The sequence below is a fragment of the Brassica napus genome, chromosome A4, assembly GCF_020379485.1.
Source record: "Brassica napus cultivar Da-Ae chromosome A4, Da-Ae, whole genome shotgun sequence".
Taxonomy (NCBI): domain Eukaryota; kingdom Viridiplantae; phylum Streptophyta; class Magnoliopsida; order Brassicales; family Brassicaceae; genus Brassica; species Brassica napus.
Window position 1 is genome coordinate 2,711,496 of NC_063437.1, and position 18,562 is coordinate 2,730,057.

General features: G+C 29.5%; 2 long non-coding RNA genes and 1 pseudogene across 3 annotated transcripts; 1 reads left to right on the forward strand and 2 right to left on the reverse strand.

Moving 5' to 3' along the window:
• Positions 1-7,479: 7,479 nt before the first annotated feature.
• On the forward strand, positions 7,480-8,856 carry LOC106445360. Of its 2 annotated transcripts, none has more exons than XR_001288433.3 (4): positions 7,480-7,617; positions 7,743-7,889; positions 7,971-8,171; positions 8,515-8,856. It is a non-coding gene; the product is annotated as an uncharacterized LOC106445360 (long non-coding RNA). The 2 variants fall into 2 exon arrangements; XR_001288432.3 differs by having other exon boundaries at positions 7,506-7,617; positions 7,783-7,889.
• Positions 8,389-11,226, reverse strand: LOC106445362. The gene is made up of 2 exons (XR_001288435.3): positions 8,910-11,226; positions 8,389-8,736 (listed from the first exon to the last, which is right to left on the reverse strand). It is a non-coding gene; the product is annotated as an uncharacterized LOC106445362 (long non-coding RNA).
• A 4,840-nt stretch (positions 11,227-16,066) lies between these two features.
• LOC106447937 lies at positions 16,067-18,562 on the reverse strand (annotated as a pseudogene).

Here is an 18,562-nt window from a genome sequence, read left to right on the forward strand (position 1 = left end):
ACAACCAACACAACAATCTTTGTACTCTTACATGCGGCCACAGTTTCCATTTCCCTTGCATTGATCAGTGGCTTCGCAGAAACATAAGTTGTCCGATTTGCAGAGAAAGCAATCTTTGATGCCAAACTTTCCGAAAAATAAAAAAAAGTCAATTGAATTCTGAATTCTAAAATCATTTTTGTCTTCATTTTATTATGCCATTTTCTATAAAAGTTATTATATTTGAAATCCCATGTTATTATACACAGTTAATATTTTTACCATAAAACTCAATATTCTAATTTAAATTTTTTAAATAACAGCAGAACTAATTTCTGTCTGTACTCGAGACCAAATCCGTACAATAATGTTTCTATATTTTCGGTAATTATAAAATAACATAACCAATTACATAAATATAAAAAATAAAAAACGTTTTAGTAACAATATTTATACGTTTGTTTCGGTAGCATTAATCTGTGAGGAAAATCATATTTTAACAATCTGGCTTTATCTTATTTCAATTTTTGAATCGTAAATCTTTTAGTGACATCTTCCATGCAACACATTCCTCAAAGAATCCACCAACTTCAAGAAGGGATTTCAATGCGTCCTATCATCGTATGTATAAGAAATGTTTGGGACATCAAAAACCACCAAACAGATAGTACTCGAACTTCCATCGGCTTCATGTGCTACGACCACAACGTAAGCCTTTTTAAAACTTCTATATATATATATATATATATACAAATATTTATATATTTCCCAATCCACCATATTTGATTTAAACTACTTACTGCTTGCTTACTTAGTTCGGCCCAACAAAATATTTTTCACACCCAGGGACAACTATTAGAAGGTCGGGTCACCGGAGACATTCAGCCGAATGATTCAAAAAACTTAACCGAAGGAGATAGTTATGAGTTCTCGAGATTTTATGTCATACATAATTCATGACAACGGAAGCTCACCGAACTGCCGTACTACAGCTCAGACAGCTTCGAGTTATCAGATACTACATCAGATCAAAATGATACACTATACTCCATTGAGTATCTTAACTCATTGGAATTCTCGGGTTTGCCTTCGCACAAACTTACTCTGAAAGTTGGTGCCCCAGTTATGCTTCTCAGAAACATAAATCAGAAAAAAGGATTATGCAACGGTACTCGGATGATCCTAACCCACGTTGGTGAACGCGTTCTGAAGGCCGAGATCATCACTGGATCCCACATTGGAGAAGAGGTCTTGATCCCAAGAATTGTGCTTTTGTATGATGAAACGAAATTACCGTTCACATTACGTCGGCGGCAATTTCCTATCAGATTGTGCTACGCAATGACAATCAACAAAAGCCAAGGCCAAAGTTTAAAAGAGGTCATCTTATACCTGCCTAAGCCAGTCTTTTCTCATGGTCAACTTTACGTGGCCCTCTCCCGTGTCACAAGCAAAGCAGGATTAACGATCATCAAAACTGAAGATCCACACCAGCTGAAAGTGAAGAACATAGTCTACAAAGAAATCTTCAAAGGCCTTCATCCCGAGACAGGTAATTTAAATAATTTATTTTTTACTCCAAACTTTTTCAGAAATCTGATAACATATTATATTCACAGATTAACAACCTCGAAAATATCGACCCAGCGATGATACAAGCCAATAAAGAAGAGACTTACACATAGGTTTACCCCACCTACGCCAGGTACAAAACTTTTAATTTAATAGCAATACCACAATATTCAACTAAACGTTTGCTGACTAACTATTCTTATCCAATTTCAGGTCCTTTCTTTCTCATGACCCTCAAAACAATCTTATCTGCAAAAGACTTAATCTGCTTCCTCCATTATCTACTTTACTTACTGCTTTTTTGGCTTTTAAACATTTGCTTTTTTGGCTTTTAATCTCCTCTTACTGCTTTTTTAGCTTTTACTTACAAATTTTCAGACATATTATAACACACAATCCTTCCATCCGAAACAAAAATAATTATTACCAACACACTTTTTTGTGTTCAAACAAAGAATACCTACATCTAATATAATATTTTGGATCAAAATTTTCTTAGAAAATAACCCGGGCGTAGCCCGGGAACTGACCTAGTTTATCTAATTGAGTTTAGCTTTATCGGTTAAAGCCATATTACATATATTGTTTCAGCATTATCTAATAGTTTTCGAATTTACAGATATGCTTGAAAAATATATTTATACGCTTCTTTAATCTGCTACAAATATTATAAAATGATGATCAGATATTTTTTATGGCACCTTACTGATCTTATTTCTATATAGATTATGGTCATACAGAAAATTATTGCCATTGTACATTTTACGGAATTTTGTGGACCGCCCTAATCTAACCAACTTATCGTTAATTGAGAAACAGTCCAAGTAACATCTCACACACATGTGGTGGCATAATGTTTGGTGTCATCGTATTATATATACCTCGTGGCTCAGTTTCACTTATGATGAAACAAAAACCTATAACAAGACACATATTAGTTGTCTTATATCTTCACTGTTATTTATGAGATTAACTAATTTTCATTAAAGAGTAGTGCACATGGGTTCCTGAGATGTGGGCTCGTCTTAGAGTATCGGTTATACAAAAGAAAACAAATATAGCTGTTGCAATCTAATAAACTCCAGATTATTTCTTGTCAACACTAAAATTTCATAGTGCCAGAGAAATGTGGGGAGAAACGAGGATTGCTATAGCACAAAACCCTAGTGTTGCACGTCTGCAAAAGAAACTTTAATTTCGTATATATTTAAAAAGCAAAACATAAAAAACACAAGTGCGTGCGTGCAATAAAATTGGACATACCAGGTTGAAGAATATTTATAAAAAAAAAAATTAGAAAAGAAGGAAACACGAAGATGGAGACATGGAGGAGATGGGACATTGTCGTGGCTGCATATGCCAAATGGTACGGATTCATGAGAAGTGGAGCCAATGAGTCTAATCCTCCTCCTCGTACGGGACTTTTTATTTTGTATAGTCACATCCATCTCTTCATATTATTTATGTATTGTGTAATGTGTACAACAATACGCTCGTGTTATTTTCAATAACTAATACTTAGGCTATTCTCTAATCATTTGAAAATGTTATGCAACAAAATCTTAAATATCTTTGATAGTTAATTTTACAAAAAGAAACAAATTATATATCTGAATTTACATATATATTCATGAGAAAACTTTGATTTGATTTATACAAAATCGTTATTTTATATGGAATTTATTGAACACATCATTTATGGAAAAATGTATCCAGTTGCAAACTTGCAATATATGCGTATGCGGTTAATGTTAAAAAAAACATATATGCATGCAGTACTGCCGCATCATATTCTTAGAATAGTATTATCGGTAAAAATGATAAAGAATTCTAAAAGGTACTGTTTGGAAACTTAAATAGTAGATTAAATGAAAGTTGTTTGGAAATAAGGATAGCAGATTAAATATTTTTTTTTTACATATTTAGTCACTGTATTTCTTTCTTTTTTACAGATTTTGTCGTTTGGAAACTTTGATATCAGATTAAATGAGAATTGTTTGGAAACATAAATAGCAGATTAAATATTTCTTTTTATTTACACATTTAGCCATTGTATTTCTTTCTTATTTATTAATATGCCGCTTCACTTAAAATCTAATATCATAAAATTAATAATAATTCATAAAAACCTACTGTAAAAATTTAAATTATTTTTAAATAAATAAACAAAAAAATCAATAGGTTAATATATGAATATTACAATTACTTCAAATTGCATCAATTATAAAATTATAAATATAATATTACGTACATAAAAAAAATTATTATCAAACATCTATATTATAATATAATATATTCTACTCTAAATATATTTTACAAAACATAAAAATATAAATGGACATTTTATAAAATAAATGGTTTATAAATTTACATTGAACGCAAGTTAAATCCAACACCCGTGCGGGAGCACGGGTCAAGATCTAGTTAATATTATAACTACATCATTATATATTTATATTTTGAATTCTTGAAAAATTAACAAAGTAACCTATGTTGATTTAATATCTTAACAAGTTCTAAGACTATGTACAATGGTCATTTGGATTCAACACCCTAATTTACACTTTTTCACAATCCACATCATCTTCTTCTTCTTCCATCTATTAATTCAACACATACACAAATTTTATCTCTACAATAGTTTTGTTTAATCAAATTCAACATCCTAATTTATATTTTTATTTCTATGCCAAATAGCAATGTATTAATAAAAATAATAATTGTAATTAAACTCAATAACTAAAAATGACATATTTTAATTAAAAATGACATAGTATTAACTGAGTTCATAAAATTAATATTAATAAAAAGTAAAACTATAAAAAACATGTATTTTTATTTTATATCCAAATTAAACAAAACTAGTCTCTATTTATAGATTATTACAAATGATGAATTTTGATCTACTTTTTATTTTTTAGAAAAGTATTTTACCATAAAATAATTAAGTTTAAAGTATAGAGTGAAAATTAAAAAAAAAAAACAAGATAACCAAGAATAATAGGACATGGGTTAGAGTAGACCCCAATTTCTTCACTTTTAACTAGTTGAAAGTATTCAACACTTGTAAATCCACGTGTGTATTTTTTTTATTCAACACTCATCTTTCATTGGTGTCAACAGTTGAATAAATGATTCAATAGGCCCATTGTTAGTGGTCTAAGAGCATCAGCAACGGTCTGGATTCTTCAACATAGTCTCTCAGTTTATAATATCGACATTTTAACAAAATGAGTTAATTTTTTTCTTCAAAATATTACATCACTAACAACATAACACACATAGAATCAATATCTTACATGTTGTTGAACGTCTCTAACCTCAAGTACGTTTCTTCTTTTTTCTCTTATATCTCACTTTTTCTTTCTTCTTTTATTACATTTTAATAGTTTTTAATGATGAGGGATTAGAGGAGATATACACACAGCTGATGCTCTAAAAATCTTTTATTGAGAACTTTTGTTTTCTTCTCTTTCCCATTTTTTTTTTATATATTTTTTTTTAAGTTTGAGAACTCTTCCTCCATTTGGAGCTATTCTTAGGAAGCCGCAAAGACTGTATCTCTAAGACATTTTTATAATTAAAACTAGGGTCGGCCCGCCCTACGGGCGGAATACACTTTACTTGTGATCTAGATTATTATTTTTGTATGATTTTATGGTTTGTGTTTTAAGTTTGCATTTGTAAGAGATGTGTATGATAATGTTTCTTTTGTCTTTTAGGAAGTTTTAGGTGAGGAGGAATTATATGTGATAAGATATATGTTGTTTGTGTTACAATAGCTGATTATGTTTTTCAAAAAAAATAAACTTTATGATACTATATATTAGTTAAATTTTATCTACTTTATTAAATTAATTGATATATCATGTGTGTTGAATTTGATGATAGTATATAAATGTCTTTTATCTGCAATTCAATGGAAACATCGGAATGTTGAAATTGAAAAAAAAAAAGATGAAAGATGAATTCATTTTTTAAAAGATATTTTGTTTATGTTTATATAAAAGTTATATATAATAGTTATATTATTATTATTTTATCGAATTATGTTATATTTTACATATGTCCAATTCAAGACTAATAAAACTTATTAATTATTGTGTCTATTCATTTGCCGAGTATTAATTTATAGACTTTCTACTGTATATATGTTATTTATTTTTTCATTATTTTGTGTCGATATAATGAATATCCACGTTATCGGTTAAATATTTATGTTGCTAAACATTATTATCGACTAAAGCAAGAACTTCATTGATTGTACAATTTGTTAAAAAAATACATTTTAAACTGAAGCGAACATATAATGGAGTACGAATCAAAACCAATTGTTTCGTGTTAAGAACATCTCCAAAAGCAATTTGAAAAAAATCAAATATGGAGTTTTACTTGCTCTAAAGAAAGTTCAAAATTTTAAATTTTGATGTTTTGTACAGTAAAACTTCATATTTGAATTTATAATGTACAAAATCTCATATTTGAAGTTCCTTATGTTTAAGTCCTTGCAAGTATCTGTTTTTCAAATAACATTGTTACTTTTTGTTGTTATAACTTTGGTACTTCTAATTTTATTATCTTATACTATTTTTGAACTTTTAGTATTTATAATGATATTGTCAACTTTCATATAATATTTGATAAATTGGAGTGAAGTATTTTGATTAATTATAAATATTTTACTTGAAATATCATTAATTTATATTTTAATACATATTTATATGCAGACATACGTAAAGATTCTATAAATATTTTATTGATCTATATGTATATTATATTTATTAAAGCATATAATTGAATTTAGATTATTCATTTGAAGAGAACGTAAATAATTTTCATCTCAGAAATAATTTTTTTGAATATCTAAACATTTTAAACTTTGATGATCAATAAAATTGACACGGTGATCATTAAATCTTGAAGCCAAATTTTATTTTGAATATGTGAATTTATTTTGCTATTAAGGACAATCTTAAACTTTGATGATCCTATAAAACATCTGTAAAATAGTTTAGTATGAAATGTTTAGGGACTAACTACTTACACACATATATAAAATATATTAGTATTGTGTAGGTACTGTGTCTTCTATATTTTTGAAGTTTGAATGTTCCATCCCTGGCTTCTTTTTTTTTCTGATACATACTAAATAGTTATATAATTTGTGATAAGAACCATCAGTGAATGCACAAATGTGTCATATAAAGCTATCTGGCTCAAACTTTGCATTAATTTTCAACGTGCCCAATCAAATACTTTCCATGAAGAATGGCTTCTACAATACACCAATAAAGAGCATCATCTTGTTGACTTATTGATTCTCCGGGAGCACAACAAAGCTCAGGAAGCAGATTTTGTTATCAGTACTAAGCTCCAAGAGACATAGAAAGTTATAACAACTTTCTCAGTTATCTGTAACATTAATTTTCACTATTTTTATAACAACTTTCACACTTGTAATTATTTTACTTAACTCTTGATAATTGTTCTAATTTAATTTTGAAAGCAAGGATAATGTAAATTATAAATTTATAATCGATTGGATATAACACAAAAACATAGATAATTTCTTTTGGTACGTTTAGGTAATTTATAATCATTCTAATCAAAGTCATTAGTTTACTCTTCTTCTTCCTTTTGATTTAGTATATATGTGGCTTAAATAATTAAAATTAAAATATTTAAATACTAAACAAACATGTAGTGGGTGGGGGAACGATGGAGCCATATGTCATCGTTTCATCTAGTTTATTGTAGCATGGCTGCGTTTGACTTTAAATCTGTGTTTGGTAAAGTTGTTTGTTTTTTATAGTATTAATTTTGTAAAAGTACGATACTGAACAATTACTTTCTGAGAAACAGAATGTGTGCCGGTTTAGTAGAAGAAAAACAACTTGCAGTCTCTTAAATTAGCATAAACATTAGAGGCAAACTCTTTAGTAGGGTGTGAGTGGGGTCTCTGTCTGTGCTGCTGTGTATCACAACTTTTTTACAATTCACATTTAATTAACAAAGCAGAAAAGAAAGAATTACCAGATCTTCGGCGAAAATTGAGCCTTCCATAAGGTAACATATCCCTTTAATCTGATATGAGTTTTGAATATCTTCTTTTTAAACGAAAGATCTTCTTCTTCATTTCTGCTCATTTAGTGTGGTTATAGAAATTAAAATTTCTTAATGTTTGATCTCAGATTGTTCAAATTATTCAAATTTGAGTTGGGATCTTGATAGGTCTCTGGTGAAGTAGCATTTTGTTTACATTAACAATGACGAAGTTCGAAAGAGCTCTGTTTTGACAACCGTATATCTAACAGAGAAGTATACTTTGTGGAATTAAGGTGTTCAATTATCCTTTTTTTTTCTTCGTTCGTTTTCTCTGATCGAGGTGTTTTTAATCCTTTTTTTTTCTTTTTTCCCAGCCAGTTCAGGAACCAGTATTGTTCGCTTAATCGCATGCCTTCAGCTATGGATCTTAGGTCATAATTTGACTCTTAATTTATATGTATAAACTGTTTTTTTCTTGAAAAAGGGCTTATGAAACGGTTCATGTGGATAGTCAATAAATTCCTAATTGGCTGGTTTTAGTGCCGGATGCAACTAATGTCTATAACAATTGACAGGTTAATTAGTGCTCTCTCACTATAAATCCCCTAGACAATGAAGTAATATATTGATAGTTAAGTTGTGATTTTGCTGTTGTAGACTTTATGAAATTGATCAAGAAATGGCATTGCTTCCTTCTGAATCTTCCATTGTTATATTTACTTTGTCACTTAACGGACTGTAACGTGAATCAATATGTTAGCTCATTCAAACTCTGATATACTTATGTGCAAATCTGAGAAAAGTCAATGTATAAAAGCAATGTTATAGGATACATTTCGCTCACAATGAACAAAACAAAGCACTTCCTTCACGCACACATATATCCTTTTATACAAAGAATCATATACTCGTTTTCAGGTGTAGGAAAGGATATAAGCTAATCTTGCTTGGGTCGAGGAGCTTTCGAGGAACTTCTTCTTTTGTGGTCGAAAAGAGAACGGAGGATTGGTGAAGTGGATCGTCGGAACAGAGGATTGATCACATTCCTGCCCTCTAAAACTCCAGAAGCCGCAGTTCGGCGGTGGTGCTGCAGTCATCGTCTTTGAAGTCAGCAAGGAGAGAGAAGTTCGCCACTATACTCTGCGAAAGGTTTTGGTGTAAATATGATTGTGAGGAAGAAAGTGATGAATTTCACAAAGACAAACTAAGCTATTTATAGCTCTAGAATCACCGACTGAAAGAAAATGGGAGATGCAAATATGCAATGAATGTGATATCGTGGAAGGAGTGGGGGAGATGGAGTTAATTGAGACCTTAATGACAATGATTGAGCGCAGAAGGGATCCGTGACGGAGAAGAATCTCAGACAAAACGACGCGAAAGAAGCTCGACCAAAAGATCTCTCTCGTAGATCGAAGAAGACGATTGGTCTTTTAATCGGGCTGGGCTATCATCATCTTTCACAAAAATAAATAAGGTAGAGAAAGCCCAAAAATTGTAAAGAAGAAAGCCTATATAAAATCGAAACAACACAACAATAAACTCATTTAAAAAAAGATACACGTGTCACATACAAAGGATCTGACTTTGTGACCTGGATGCTGAGGTGGCGTAATAGGAGGGACACAAACATTTTTTTATATATATAGATAATCAAAACAATTAAAAATGTGGAGAGTAAAAATATTTCAGAATCGGCTATTTGGAGAGAGATTTTAAAAAAATAGATGAGACCTTTTTTTTTTGGGCAAACTCCTTCTTTCATATGTCACCTTCTCATCATATAGCACTTTTATATTTTTTAAAATTAATACTACAATTAAATAATGTGTTTGATATACTTTCACTAAATATAAACCATTGCTGATGCTCTTATGCATCTTAGTCTTTCTGTTTAAAATTTCCAATATATAACGTGATAAGAGCCTATATAGTGATGATAGCAAAGCTGAGGATGTCTTATATAACCATAATCAAATACTTTAATGAAAATGGCGTTTGCCCTTGTGAATATATGAGATTGATCTATAACCTCGTCTCCAAAATACGTAGAAAAGTGGGTCATGACACATTAAATGCTTTCAACCCATGCAAAACATAAAAAATATAGAACGATTGGTTGCGAAAATTATTGACGGTAAGATTGTAGTACTTCATAGGCTTGTGTAGGCTGTAATCCTTAAATTTCGCTGACAATTTACAGAAAAAAACAGAGAAAGTGAAAGTTATAAATATTGTTACTATGAATATATGTAGTCTATTCTTATTAGCTTTCTTCATTTGGAAAAGCCTTTAGGGCTCTCTTACCCTCTGCATCTGTCTCCTCGTATACCTTTTCCACCCCCCTGTCCAAGTCCTTCTGCCAACTACTTAAGTTTTCATCCAAATTCAATTAACTACATAATAAGATGACATATTTTAGTAGTTTTTTTTCAGTTACCATACCTTCACGTCAAGTTTCTAAAATAGCTAGTGGAAACAAACAATTAAAGTATGTTAATTGTATTGTTACTCTTAATTTAGGAATTTTAATTAAATATAATATGATATATCATTAGAAACTAATAATCACACAACGTATCTTTTTTCTTTTACTTCGCTGCTTGCTTCAATCATCTTATACCAAATTTTTTATCTCTACCTTTGCTAGTTTTCTTTTCCATATTAGTTGTGTTGTTAATTATTTTTTAACGCTAAGGCCATAGTAACGGGAAGTATATATCTTAACCTGAGTCTCTCAACAAATATTAATATTCAGTATTTAAAGAGTCTCTTAAAAGCTTGAGATCACATGTGATAGTCTCTCATTTATCACATGAATTTCTCAGACTTTTGAAAAATTCTATATTTAAATACTAATATATTTGTTAAGAGATCCATATTGAAAAGTATTTCTTATGGCAGATGTCCTAAGACCCTCTGTATAAACTGTTCAAGGACTTTCGGATGTAGATGAGTAGATAATCTATGAGTTGTTGCCTTACCTAGATTTTTTTCAACGTTAGTCCCTTTGTGAAAAACATTGTTCACTTTACCTGGATTTTGTTAATTAGATCTTTTTTTTTTGAACATTTTCTTATTGTTAATTAGATCTTATATAGAACATAATGCATGTAGACATTGATAATCAATTAATTAATCGCATTTCTTAAGTCTGTGGTAATATATCAAAACTCTTCATTTCAAAACAAGGCCAACATTTTTATTTATTTAAGAAGTTATAAATATTTTGGCTCATTGTCTCTCTTACATTCACAGCAATCATTTTTATATTTGACAGATTCAAAACAAGGATCTCACTCTTTTCTGATACTTTTTAGAGGTTTGTAGAAGTGGTTCTAATTGTTTCATGATCTCCTTTGTAAAGCCAAACCAGTTACCACAAACTATAAATCGAAGTCGTTTGCTAAACAGTACTAGTAGCTTATCTAAAAGAGAGAGAGAGAGAGAGTGAGAACCAACTTTTTGATGTTTAATCAATCTTTTGTTGGAAAAAAAAATCAATCTTTTCTTTTCAATTATTTGATTTCTTAATCTCATTGGTAACGTTTTTTCTTATATCGAGTCACAAAACAATTTAGTGTTAACCATACATTACACGATTTTACAACTACACACACTTCTCTTACTTTATTCTTTTACTAATACTAGATTTTTTAACCGCGCTACGCGCGGATAAGATATTATATGTATTTCTCAATTCTAAAAAAATATAATGTATAATACTGTATTACATTATTTAAAGAATATAAAATAAGACTACATAACATAAATATATTTTTTAAATTTTCTTTGTGGAAATCATTATGTTGTTTGATTGTTGTACTTGATTCACATATTTGCATAGTTATTTGTGATAGATGAATAACTATATTTTTATTATCAGTAAATAATATATATTTATTATATAATATAAGAAAAATAAAATTATATTCTTTTAAAAGAAACTTGTCTAATGTAGGGACTCGGTTATAGACATATCATATTCAAATGAGACATTTTACAGTTATCAATCTTCTTAACAGTCAAGAAACAAATCTGAATATCAAAACAATATCTCATACGATCTCTTTGTGGAATAACTGCTCTGAAGAAATTGAATTTAGGCATCAAAAATGACTGAAAATGGATGTGCATATGTGTTATCTAAGTCAGTTTTACAAAGTACTATTCATAATTCATATATCATTTATGTCCATCCTATTTTTTGTCCATATTTTCTTAAACATCTTGAAATAACTGATGCTAATTAATAATAAACTTTTGGCTGGCAAAAAAAGAGTCAAAATTGTCTAATTATTGCTTAATTTGTCTAACTGATATGTATGTATTTCTCAATTCTAAAAAAAATAATGTATAATATTGTATTACATTATTTAAAGAATATAAAATAAGACTACATAACATAAATATATTTTTTAAATTTTCTTTGTGGAAATCATTATGTTGTTTGATTGTAGTACTTGATTCACATATTTGCATAGATATTTGTGATAGATGAATAATTATATTTTTATTATCAGTAAATAATATATATTTATTATATAATATAAGAAAAATAAAATTATTTACTTTTTAAACAAAGTTGTCTCATGTTGGAGATTCGGTTATAGACATATCATATTCGAAGGAGACATTTTTACAGTTATCAATCTTCTTAACATTCAAGAAACAAATCTGAATATCAAAATAATATCTCATACGATCTCTTTGTGGAATAACTGCTCTGAAGAAATTGAATTTAGGCATCAAAAAGGATTGGAAATGATGTGCAGATGTGTTATCTAAGTGAGCTTTACAAAGTACTACTATTCATAGTTCATATATCATTTAAGTCCATCCTTTCTTAAACATCTTGAAATAACTGATGCTAATTAATAATACACTTTTGGCTCGCAAAAAAAAATTAAATTTGTCTAATTATCGTTTAAATATTTTATTAATATTGTCTAAGAAGCTTTCAATTGATATCATAGTTTAATTTTTATTAATTTTTTTGTTAATTTTAGGATTTTTTGTATTTAAGATTTTTTTCCATATTAAGCTTATATTTCTTTCACATAATATATATATATATATATATATATATATATATATATATATATATATATATATATATATATATATATGTCATAAAAATTACCATCAAATCAGTTTTACTTTTTTTTTTTTTTTTTAATGAAAATACACTTTTAAATAATTTAATTTAAAATAAAATTATATATTAATTTGTTGTATTCTAACAATTTGATTGATTTAATTAATTTGCTTTGGTGGATAACTTAAAAAGTTTTCATATGAATCGGGGAAAGCAAGCTTATGTTGTTATATTATATTTATTTGTGTATATAGAATCTTGTGTATATAGAATCGGGGAAAGCAAGCTTATGTAAACTTACTTTTACAAAAGTCTTAACTTTGTCACGAAAACAAAAATCTATGCTTTTTCATATTTGTCAATGTTCTCACACTTTCAAAGAATATATTAGCTTAGTCACTTTCTTATTTTTTTTACAAAACAAAATATCGAAGTCTTGAAAGTTGAATCCATATTATTGTAAATGTACATAAGAGTTTGTGATTACATATTTAGTGATTCTTGTATATGTGTTCAAGAAAGTTTCAATGGCTTAGCGGTATATGCTCTATATTTATGTCATACTAACCCGGGTTCGATCCTGTCCTTTGCATTTTTTTTTCATTTTTTACGAAAAAATAAATGAGATGACGTGGCAACTTCGGGCTCTCTGATTGGATGATTATATATGCTGATGTGGACACTCTAAGAGAGATTTATATCTCCCTTTTAGTATAGTATAGATATACCGTACCATTAACATCTTTATTTACGCCGACCAATAAAACATCTTTGTATACAAACCCAAGTAAAGGAAGTAAATGTTATTCTAAAATAAATTACGTATTGGAGTTTATGATTGGACTATTTTTGATATATACTGATTAGGGCGCCTCTTAGAGAATCTAAAAAAAAACAGTATATAACTTCGAATACTCTTTAACTTCAAAACTTCAAACTTTTTAGTAGTGAGATTTCAAATATAGTTTTACTATTTCTAAACTTAAAAATATAACATTTCAAATTTATTTTCACAAATTTAAGTTTTACACATAAAATTAAATAAAAATTTAAAAATAAGATTTAAATATTTTAAAACGACATTTAGAAAAAATAATATTACAAAAGAAACTTAACAAATACACTAGTTGATCATATATGAGAGTATTACGAAAATAGTTTTTTTTTGAAATAATATGGTATTTTACTTGTAACTTAATATTTAATTATGTATTTTTTATAAAAATTTATTTATTAATATTGCTCTAATATTTTTATTTCTGTTCTAGTTATTTATAAAGTTTTATGAATTTAAATTAATTATGACAAATATAAGAATTATAGTATAAAATATAAATACTTTTGAAGTTAAATATGATTTTTTTTGTGGAAAAAAAAACACCTTTAAACTTCAAATATGAGGTTTTGAAAACTTTTAAATAGAGTGATTTTTTTGGAGATATTCTTAATGTACAAACATCATCACAAGCCAAGTAATTGTCATTTTTAGTATACTTTGTATTTGGCTTGACTTGCTCAAGTAATAGAAATTTAGACTTGTACTTGGTTTATGAAAAACGAATAATTGTGATTTAAAACACTTGCTAAATGATGTACATGCAAGTTACTTGTCCTGTTGTACTACTTTTTATTTATGAACTACTTACAAGTTACTTGATATTTTTTTTTTAAAACAGTTTGATAATTATTTGTATGTTATTTGATAATTATTCATTATTTTAGCTACTTAAACTTTGCACATGAATTTTAGAAAACCTTAATTAGTTAGAATTCCATGATAAAAAAATATTTTCTTTTATAGATATTATTTCTTCCTTCTCATATGTTTAAAGTTAATATTGGATAACACTAAAAAGAACAAGAAAAGGTTTTCATCACATTATATAAAATAAAATAAAACTTTAAAATATTTCTATTAATATACCATTCTTATTTAATCTATTTATCGTATCAACAAGTTATTTTATCATAGTTAATTTTGTTTTTCAAAAGTATAATGGATAACTAACCACGAGAATGGGTAACTAACCACGAATAACAAACCAACAATACGAAATAGATATTTGTCGTGTACTTGCAAGCATGCCCGGCTCATGTTTTTTACAGACCCTAGGCAATTTTTATTGGGAAATTTGGGTTCATGTCTATAACACATCATCAAATTAATCATATAACCATAAGAAAACTTAGGCTATGATATTTGTATAATAATTGCTATATTACCCTTGGCATACCTTTTTTATTTTTATAAATATGTTTTTCCCTTCTAGTTATAATTGCTTTTAATTTCTGTTAGAATAATTATTAAACTTTAAATTTAACATAATAAAAACATAGATTTTTTTCTACACATAATATGTTTCGAAACTTTCAAAACAAATATATATTTTATAATTTTTTTACAATATTCCATAAACACGAGTCTAAATCTATACTATCATTGAAATATATATAGTATAGTCAGATTTTGTTTTCAAATAAGACACAATTTTGTTGTGTTCCAAACTATTTAGAAACATAGAATAGATAAATAATATACAATATCATCTCTTGCTCTCTTTTTCTTTCTCTCTCTCTTCATCCTTCCTCTCTATATTCAAAACAACAATTCTTTGTTTCTTCCTTTATGTCTTGCTTTTATTCTTCCTCGCATTTTCCATCTTATTTTTAATTTTCTTCGTTATGATATGTTATTGTTGTGGTTTGATTGTTCTGTACTATCTATTTGCCAAATATAGTATATCACAATATCACACAATGCATTCAAATAATCACTCGCCGAGAAGGAGAGATTGGTCCACTTTGATACCAAATTATCACACTTATCAATGCATGGCTATATTCTTATTTTTTTTCTTCCACTATGGTTATTATACAAATTCTCCCATTTTTATTTTATTTTTACAAGACCAATAAAATAATTGGTAAATAAGGCCCTTAAATCTGTAAGAAGAAAACCCTAAATTCTTGCTAAAAATTTCTAATTTTTTTGAGACCCTGTGCATAAGCACCTTGTGCACGTGCCGGCACTGCTTGCAAGTAATTAAAATAAACGACTTAATACTTAATTTAGTCAATCTCTTTTGTTCCTACATTCCCTTCCCTTTTGTTCCTACATTCTATCAAAACAATATACAACATCAAAATATGTAACAATATTAAAGAACAAAAGTAAAATAAAAAAAAGAACCAGTGCGACCTGGATCTTATCTCGTCGGAAGACAGTAAAATTTATTGTGCTTTAAATTTGCAAAGAATCTCGTCTGTCTCTGCGTTATTAATTTTGTTTTAATTCCTCCTGTGAAGGAACGTACTTGTATCAAAATCATTATTCATAAATAGTGGAAAAGGTAATCTTAAGACGTAACAAAATGCTAAATAAGTTCTTGAATAATATTTATAATCAATGTCACACCAACATTGCTAACACTTCTTCCTTTATCTAGTACACACCAAATTCTTTAAGGAGCAGAAATAACAAACGAGTAATCTGTCATTTTAATCTGATTAAGCTCCTTGCAAAAATACTTTTGTATCTTTCCGAACATAATTCATGAAATTCCAAAATCTAAATGACAACAAAAATGGTTTTACAAAATTAGAGAAATTCCAACTGGTACGGTTTCTCCTAGCCTACAATAATTGCAGCAAAAGAAGAAGAAAAAACACAAGCCATCATTAGAAGTGTCGAGTAACAAAAGATTACTATTGAGTTACAAAACTACAAACTGTATTAAAATTATTCCCACCACACACTTACCTCGCTTCGTCTGTTTTGTTCCAATAGCTTTGTCTATGATGCTTTCATAGTATTGCGTATACGGAGAAGTCTTATCTCGCTTCTCAACCAGAAGAAACGTTTCTATCGATTGTTGATCGTTTGGTGAGAAAGCCGCTTCATCTCTCTTCATTTGCACATACTCAATATTCATCTCCACCTAAACAAAACAAAAACAGTCCAAAAGCAAAGATTCTTGTTACATTCCACAAAAGTAGTTGCTTTGGTTTGGTTGCTTAGAGAGAGTTACCTGCTCGGTAAAGCGTTTCACCACACGCTTCAACCCTTCAATAGTGCTTCTCTCGTTAAACTTCTTCAGCCTCATAATGGGAATAGTAGCAACCTCAGGAATTTGTGGTTTGATATTCCAACACATCCATTACCAATGATGCTATCCGAATGAATATACCGCTTGCACGAGAGAGACGATTAAGCCATTGAATACATTTAACCCTTAGGAGAAGGTACCGTGGTCCAATAAATAGTGTAGCAACTCCATTTATAATCTGAATTATAGTATACACCAATGGCTGGAAATCACAATCCTGAACGTTGGCGGAGATAAAACTCACCCAGAGATCAAGGCAGTTTGTGAAGTGCCCGCTATGTATCTTCTCCACAGCTTCCTGCTTAGAAGAATCGAAAGAGGCTAAGAAGACAAATAAATAAATAAAAAAAACTAAAAGTAGAAGAAAGAACGTTGCAAGGACTAAGAAGCACCTTATTCTTTGTACTGAGAGCCATCTTCAATAACTTGGCAAGTTGTGTAATGGAAACAGAGGCTTTGGTATAAGACTTCTGCATATCTTGAGAGCAAAAGAAACTCTGAGTTGGGCAAGCGCAAAGACTGTTATCTCCAAATCCGCAGCCTGCTTGACAAGATGGATGGTGCTTCTAAAGAAAGATTTGACGAGTGGTTTTACACTATCCCATTTTGGATTGTTCTTCAACTTCAGAATCTTCTCCTTGTTACTGGAGCTTGATAATCCCAGAATACTTCTGAAAGTCTGATCAGCTTTCTGGAGAACAAAGATCATGACCTTGGGGAATGTCTCGCTGTCCTCAATTTCATAGCATATATCAGGACTACTCATTCCTGATGGCTCGAGTTCGTAGTGACATGCAGCTCGGTACCAATTTAACAAACTGGTTAATGCTTGAGCAGACTGTTCCTCATTGACTAGGTCACAGCAAGAGGTTAAAACAGATGCAGAGAGTACTTTGCGCTTCATTGTATCTGTTCTAGTTTCATCTACCACCTGCATGGGATGATCGTTAGCTTTACATTTACTTTGCTGAATAAACAAGAAAAGCATGTTTACAAGAACATATTGTGAATACTTGGTACGCCAAATTAAAAGAATACCTCGTCAAGATATCCATCACTATCTGAATCACCACATTCGAGAGCTGCAACTTCATCTTTGTCGAACATCTGAAAACAAAGAAAATGGAACAGAGTCGACTGAGCAGCTGTTTCAAGGATCGGGTTGTACTTTTACCTCTTCTTATGTGGCTGTTCCATCATCTTCTCCTCTTCATCTTCTGCCTCACGACGCCCATTTCCTAAACTACCGAAGTTAAACAGTCAGGTAATATCATCAGATTCAAGGTAGAATCAAAGATCTTAAACCCAAAAAAAAACTTTTAAAAGCATTGCAAAAACCATTTAGTCTCCACTACCACAAACACTACAAAAAAAAAAACAACTTAGTCAAGATCCTAAAGGGAAAAACTTTCGCAACTGTTGCAAACACCATGGACTCTCCACTACCATAAACAAGCAAGTAGTCTATATGATCATATAAACACCAAACAAAGGAGCTAGGAAGACGAAAAAATAACTTAACCAAGATCCTAAAGTGAAACAATTTATCAAACGTTGCAAACACCATTGACCCTCCACTACCATAAGCAAGTAAGCAATCTCTAGCAAAGGAAACTTACTCAAGATCTTAAAGCAAAAAAATTTCTCAACCGTTGCAAACCCCATTAACTCTCCAATACCATTAACAAGCAAGTAGTCTCTATGATTAGGCCCTGTTCGTTTGCTCACCCAGGTGATCAATCTGGGTGAAGATGCAAATTGA